General features: G+C 44.0%; 1 long non-coding RNA gene across 1 annotated transcript; it reads right to left on the reverse strand.

Moving 5' to 3' along the window:
- Positions 1–549: 549 nt before the first annotated feature.
- Positions 550–2319, reverse strand: LOC110341341. Its single transcript, XR_002383244.2, has 3 exons — positions 2083–2319; positions 1386–1618; positions 550–1146 (listed from the first exon to the last, which is right to left on the reverse strand). It is a non-coding gene; the product is annotated as an uncharacterized LOC110341341 (long non-coding RNA).
- Positions 2320–7656: the final 5337 nt, after the last annotated feature.

Consider the following 7656-nt stretch of genomic DNA (forward strand, 5'->3'; position numbering starts at 1 on the left):
AACAGCAAGCATGTTACTTGAGCAATTTCTCAATCCAATCCCCTGCCCCTGACCCCAAACTCATTTTCCAAAGAAGAATCAGGAATCATCAGAACTGAAAATGGGCTTTGTGGGAAATGTCTATCATTGGATATTCAGTTATTCAGTGCTATCAGTGATGTACTGTTGTGCCAGAGATAATTTATACTCTACCAGAGAGAATAGATTTAAGAAGGAGGAGGAGGAGGAGGAGGAGGAGGAGAAGGAGAAGGAGAAGAGGAGGAGGAGGAAGAGGGGGAGGAGAAGAAGAGGGAAGAAGAGGAAGAAGAAGAGGAGGAGGAAGAAGAGGAGGAGGAGGAAGAAGAGGAAGAGGAGGAGGAATAAGTTAAAGAAGAAGAGGAGGAGGAAGAGGAGGAAGAAGAGGAGGAGGAAGAGGAAGAGGAGGAGGAGGAATAAGATAAAGAAGAAGAAGAGGAGGAGGAAGAGGAGGAAGAGGAGGAGGAGGAAGAAGAAGAGGAGGAGGAGGAGGAAGAAGAAGAGGAGGAGGAGGAGGAAGAGGAACAGGAGAAGGAAGAGGAAGAAGAAGAAGAAGAAGAAGAAGAAGAAGAAGAAGAAGAAGAAGAAGAAGAAGAAGAAGAAGAAGAAGAAGAAGAAGAAGAAGAAGAGACTAAATGAAACCACACAGAGAATTTTATTTCATCAGAGGAGCAGAAAAGTTTCATGATTTTTTTTCCAAGATGCAAGCCATCTCTCTAACCTTCTCTTCCCCACCCTTCCCCACCCCTCTGCTCCCCACCACCGAGCACTCCCTCAGTGAATAGTACTGCAGCAACACAAGCTGGTTTGCTAAAAACCTAACTACATAGCCGTGTGTGACCGTGAGCATTTTGAACGTGACGTTAAATTTACACGACCATCTTAATTAGTTAGGCCGGCCGTTATCCTCACTTTATGGATGAAGAAAGGGGTGAATGGGGAATAGCAATGGGGTTGGCAGGGGCTTGCCTTAGCCTCTGGAGATGATGAGAGCGACAGTTTCTGGGTCAGAACCCAGAACTCTAGTTAATTTAATGCAAAGTCTTGAATATGCGTCCCTCCGGTCTTGTTTTTCAGGTTAATGGGCCTCACGTCCACACGTCCCCGTGAAGCCAATGGTAACTCAGGGCACTGTAAGGAAATGTACACTCATTTTAGGTTAAGTTGACTAATGCAGCCTTGTGGACCTGTAACGGTGGCCACACCCCTTTGGGCGTGGTTTCAGGCTAAGGAAGCGGAAGCGGAAAGAGGGAAGCTTGAGGCCTGGCTTGCTTCTGGTCAGCAGATGCAGGTAGGAAGGGCGGGCCCTCCCGCGGTTCTTTATGTCTGTGTAATAATTGTTCCCCAGTAAACACCCATTTATCATTTACCTTGGTTCTAGCGAAGTCTTTACCCCCACGCCTTCAGACCGATTCTTCTCGTTTTCGACGTTGAAGATTCATGGGTCGAAAGCTTAGCGGCGTGTAGCTTTTTGTGTTCATCCGAGTGTGAAAACTTCCACCTCCACACGGGAGCGAAGAATGTGTAGGGTAATCATTTCCCAAACCGAGACTGCTCTAGGGAGAGCTTGACAGACAAGCTACAGGTGAGATGTCAGCCACAGCTGGGGAGAAAGGAAAAGGAAAAGAAAGGGAAGCCCATGATGAGCTAATCCAGTCGATGGTGTTGTGACATCCAATTCCTTACCAAACTCCAGTATTCCCAAAGTTTCCACTAATTGCCTTCAAGTCTATTAAAACAGTCTTTCTACTGGGATGAAATCTGAAAGGATCATTCCGGCTCCATTGGGGGGGGAAACAAAACAAACAAACAAAAAACAATCACTTGTAGAAAGAATTATTTTTTGTTTGTTTTTTTCGTTGTTTTGTTTTCTTGACACAGGGTCTCTCTGTGTAGCCTTGGCTATCCCGGAACTCACTAGCTCTGTAGACCAGGCTGGCCTCAAACTCACAGAGATCTGCCTGCCTCTGCCTCCCGAGTGCTGGGATTAAAGGTGTGCGCCACCACCGCCCGGCTGAAATAAGATCCTTTAAAGAAGAAAACACACACACAACCACCTTTTATTACCTGTGAGAGTGGACTAGAGGACAAGGTACTGGAACCAGGTGTGTCCTCCCATCTTGTGGGCGGCAGGGATTGAACTCGGGCCTGCAAGCTCCTTTACTGCCCCTGTAATAAAGTTCTTGCAGGAAATGTATTCCAAGGCGAATTTAAACACAGGACGACCGGATGCAGTTTGGCCTAATCCCAGCAGCACCCCGGAGTGCATTTGCAGAGTTCACCTTAACACCCGCACAAACTCCCTCTTTATAGCTCACTTCTCCGCCCCAAGTGCTGCCTCACTAATCCGACTGAGGGCTGAGATCCTGAGCGCTCAGTATTTATTGATTGGGAGCGGTCCGGAATGACCCGTTATCTTCCTTCTCCAGCGAACCCTCTCCCCTGGCTGACGTGTGAGGCTCGCCTTCTCTAAGGACTTGCCCAGGACCCTTATGAAGAACAGCTGCGAGGTGTGTCAGGACCAAGTGTTGAATTTCACCCATTTGGGTTTCATTAAGGCATCTCTAGTTGTCAAGCAGTTAGAAGAGGCAGGACACCAGGAGTTTGGGGTTTGACCCAAAGGAAATTGGTCTTCATTCTAAGGCTAAACCGAAGAGATGAGTGAGCCACAGTTTTCTTTTTTTCTTCCTTGCGAAAAGGAGGTTTTAAAAGAGATTCCTTTCAGGTGTGCGCACTCTGAGGGTGGAGGCTTCACCAACCACACGCTACCACACTGGCAAATTTCCCTTCTCGCCAAACAAATGTGGGCTTATTTGCAGATGTCCATAAACCAGAGTCCGTGGACCTTGGTGGGTCCAGGGGCTGACTCCAGAGAGCACATGAACTGTGAAACTTTAAGCCAAATGTCACATGTGTTTATATGTACACACGTGTGTATATACATATGTACAGGAATGTGCATGTACATATATACATGTGTTCACATATACATGTGTGCATATATACACATGTGCACATAAATGTGTGCACATGAACATGTGTGCATGTATACATCTATGTATATATACTTGTGCATGGATACAGATGTGCATATATACACATGTGCACATAAACATGTGTGCATACAAATATGCATGCATATATACACATGTGCATGGATACTTGTATTCATGGGTACAGGTGTGCATATATACATGTGTGCATATATACACATGCACATGGATACACATGTTCATGGATACACATGTTTATGGGTACAGGTGTGCACATATACATATGTGCACATAAACATGTGTGCCTTCAAGCATGTATGCATATATACATGTGTGTGTATACACATGTGTGCATGGATACATGTGTTCATGGATGCAGGTGTGCATATATACACATGTGCATATATACATGTGTCACATAAACATGTGTGTATGTAAACGTGTGCATGGATGCACATGATCATGGATACATGTGCTCATGGATACAGGTGTGCATATACACACATGTGCATGGATACAGATGTTCATGTATACAGATGTTCATATATACAGGCATGCATATAAGCATGTTCATGGATACACATGTTCATGGATACAGGTGTGCATATATGCATGTGTGTGGGTTTTTATTCTGGAGAGAAGAATCTATAGCTACCATCGGATTTTCAGTGTCAGCTGGGATTCAAAGTGATTCAGAGCCTGTGAGGCAGCCTGGTGGGTGAAGGTACTTGCTGCCCAGCCTGATGACCTGAGTCTGGTCCCTGGAATCTATGTGGTGGAAGAGAACCTTCCTGAGGTTGACCTCTGACCTCCACACTTGTGCCATGACACCTGAGTGCACCTGCATACACACATGGACACAAGCAGAAAAAAATTAGATATAATAAAAAACATTTTTAAAGCCTGGTCTCCAAAAGAAGGTTAAGAAATGATTATTTTCTTATTTGTCATGTATTTTTAAAATTTTCAGAATGGCCATTTTCTTAAACTTCTCTTTTTATTTTTTATTTTCTATTTTTTTGTTTTTGTTTTTGTTTTACGAGACAGGGTTTCTCTGTTTTGGAGGCTGTCGGTCCAGCCTGGCCTCAGACTCACAGAGACCCGCCTGCCTCTGCCTCCCGAGTGCTGGGATTAAAGGCGTGTGCCACCAATGCCCGGCAAACTTCTCTTTTTATTAAGGGTACACAATGCACATAAAATTTAAAACTCCATCAAAATGTAACCATTTAAAGATGTTTTCATGATTCGTGCAATTTCAGCTATGAGATGGAATTTACATGAGCATATACCGTGATACAGCCTCCTTTAACAAAAAACGATCTGACTGGTTCTTTTACCAATGGAAGGGAGAGAGGTGAAAATATGCCGTAAAAGTGTCATAAACTGGAGGGAAAGCAAAGCCATTGCGCCCTGTGACAATAAGAGGCTTTCTTTCTCGGCCAATCAGCTGTGTTCTAATTATACTACAGTGGCATGAATTAATTTATATTTGACTTTCTAAGTAAACACAGCAGTTCTGTTTGGCAAAGAACAACAAGGGACATAAATTCTGATGACAAAAAGCACTGGATTTTTTTGTTTGTTTTGTAACATGTATAATAAATACAAATGTATGCAAACACATGCATGTAATAAGTATAAGTCAAAGAAAACCGGCTATCAATTTGAGAGTGGGCAGGGGCCGGAGGATTGAGAGCTTGGAACGGGAAGGGAAGGGGGAGGCGGTGTAATTCTCTTTCAATTAAAAAGCATTTAAAATAGGAAAATAAAACTTTGGACATTTGGCGAGATTTAAAAAGTCCTATTTAAAATTCAAATGTAATATTTATATTCTGCATGTGATTTTTAGCAACATGTTTTGACCGGACCACAGAATTATATTTGGCTTTAGGAATGGACTCTGTAGTATATACATTGAGCTAGCAACATCTTTTTCTTTTTCGATGTGGCTTTCCTGATCAATCATCCACTGTGGACTGCACAGACGGGAAACAACATGAATCTTAGGTTAATAGGCTACCTGCCACTTGTCTCTTCATGACAAATATTACATAGGTTATGCTCCTCCTTGAGCTACCTCAGGCATAGCCTACTTGACTGGTCCTTTCATCTTTCCTATTCTTTCTCAAAAGCCCCGATTCACCCTCCTGGTATGCACCAAGCCAAACCTCGTTCCAGGCTCCAGGTTCAACAACATGCTATCTACTGCACTTCAGTAACTTTTATTTACGAGGTTCCCGAGTGTCTTTATTCTCTCCTGAAGCTTTTTGCCCTTCTCTCTGACTTTGCCTCAAAATATTTTCTTCTTCTTTCCAATCTGTCCTTAGAAGCAGACTTGAGAGTTCAATTGTCAGGGAAGCATGGACTCTTGGAGAGCTGCTAGTTTATTTTATAGCTCGATAAAACCAATACGACTCAGAAGAGTGAAGCAGAAGCAGAAAAAAAAAAAAAGAAGTGAATGAATTTACATAAAAGCATTGTTCCTAGACAATTACCATTGTCACTAGTCCATGTTCTGTTTAGCTTTCCTGGCTGTCTGGAGACGTCCCATAAACTAATAACTGTGCTTATTCACTGTTCTAGAACTACACGGATGTAAGTCACACGCAAGACTTTAGCATAGTGATGGGCACATAGACGCCCACTAAGTGTTTGCAAAAGGAACCAGACCTGAAGGAGTCGGGTCCCCATATATACACACCAGCGAGGGACCGAACACCACACACACACACACACACACACACACACACACACACACACACAACTTCCATGGCTAAACAGACAATTTAAGGCTTGGAAATGTGTACTCTCTGATGTTGAAAGCAACGGATTGACAAAGCTGGGAACCATCATGTTAAAAGTGCAGTTCAGTCCTTTGAGACTGACAGACAACAGCTGAAATTTGGTTTTGCAGCGTAATACAAAGTCTCCCCGGTCACCTCTTTTCTCATTGTAGGCAACTCACACTTCCGATGACTGAGGAGTGGAATGATTTTATCTCCACGCTATTCCTCCTTTTGGGGAACAGAGAGCAATTAAAAAAACAAAAACAAAAACAAAGAAAGTTTTCTCTAAAATGCATTTGCAGTAGTAGACAGGTAGATGAGACATGTTTCAGCAGCCAGGGGTGGTGGCCTGCATGTAATCTTGGCGTGAGATCAGTGTAGGTGACATGAGGACATGCACATGCGTGTGTGCACACACAGCGACGTCTTATTGCTAAGGAGAGGGCCTCCCTGTTGTTTGTTTTCTGGGCTAATCTCGCCTGCCTTCTTCAGAAGTGATGCAGGAGGAAGCAAGTCTTATCAAGGAAGGCAAGGTTGAGACAGTGAGCAACAGTGAGTTTTCAATGCTGCAATCTTTGTTGTGTTTCCAGAAAATACAGGATCTATTTTTTTTTTTAATTTGGGAGGGGCTCAAGTAACGTCTTTTGTCCAGCTCTTGCATAGACTTAACAACAGGATGAAATCTTTCTGGTTTGTGAAGCTCTGGTATCACAGCTCTGAATGTTAAAAAAAAAAAAAAGTAGCATCCCTTGGTCAAATATCATCTCACGACCTCTTCCAGTGACAGGTCCCAACCCTACTCTCTAATGTCACTAGGATAATAACTCAGGAGGGGTAGAGAAGAACCAATCCTACATAAACAGATGAGATATTTGGGTCGAACTTTATAAAATGTGTAGATTCATCGGGCAGTGGATTCACCATGTCATCAGCCCCTCAGCAAACCGCACGGCTCCTTCCTTTTTAGATTCTAGACTTGGACGATGTCATCTTCGCTATCTTGATGGCCCCGTGAATTTAGAAAGGTTTCAGTCTTCCTGGGAGATATGCCAACAATTAGCAATAAGTCACCATTAGCACACCTCCTGGGAGGAGAGGGAAGGGTTAGAAGCTCATGCTTCATTTCCGCCTCTGGTGGTGTGGCTTGGAGGATTAATATTCACTGGCTTGAGCTGGAGCCTTCCCGGGTATGCAGCCCTTAAGTCCGTGGCCTCGATTGCCCTTAAGTCCGTGGCTTCGATCGCCTGTCAAGAGGGCTTGTATCTCTCTGATCGATTTGCCAAATAACTAATCTGCTAGCAGCCTCCTCCACCTCTAATGAGGAGGCTTCATTGTCCTCACCTAGCAAGTCCTAACCTGTGTTCCCATCTTGACTCAAAGGGTCCAAAGCACATGATAGTGTGTCAACTGGCAAAGTCGCAGCTTCTGTAAGAAACAAAAGAGGCGGGGGGGGGGCGACAGACCGTGGTAGCTCAGAGCATACTGTGGTAGCTTACAAAGAGGACTCTGAGCGCCCACACCTGGCTGACCTATGTGTGGCATGTCCTCATGTCATCCTTAGCCATCCAAGTAATAACTTCCAAAAACGGAAGAAAAAGAAAAAAAAAAGTCGCCCCAGTACCAGGCCTGAGGTAATGTGTTTCAGCTTTGCTCTCCTGCTCTGGCGTTTGGGAAATGGCTTCTTACAAGTGAGTGTCATCCTCAGCCTTCCCTGGAAACACTTTGGCTAAACGTTGCTTTTGATCATCTTTTTTTAAAAGAAATAATTAAGGACTCCTTTTCCCTGGTCATGTTTTCTCTTTTGAGCCTTATGGAAACAATCCAGTGGAATTATACAGCGGTGGTTTCACTCGCAGGAGCTC

This window comes from Mesocricetus auratus, unplaced genomic scaffold (assembly GCF_017639785.1).
Source record: "Mesocricetus auratus isolate SY011 unplaced genomic scaffold, BCM_Maur_2.0 Super-Scaffold_100023, whole genome shotgun sequence".
In the NCBI taxonomy this organism is placed as follows: Eukaryota; Metazoa; Chordata; class Mammalia; order Rodentia; family Cricetidae; genus Mesocricetus; species Mesocricetus auratus.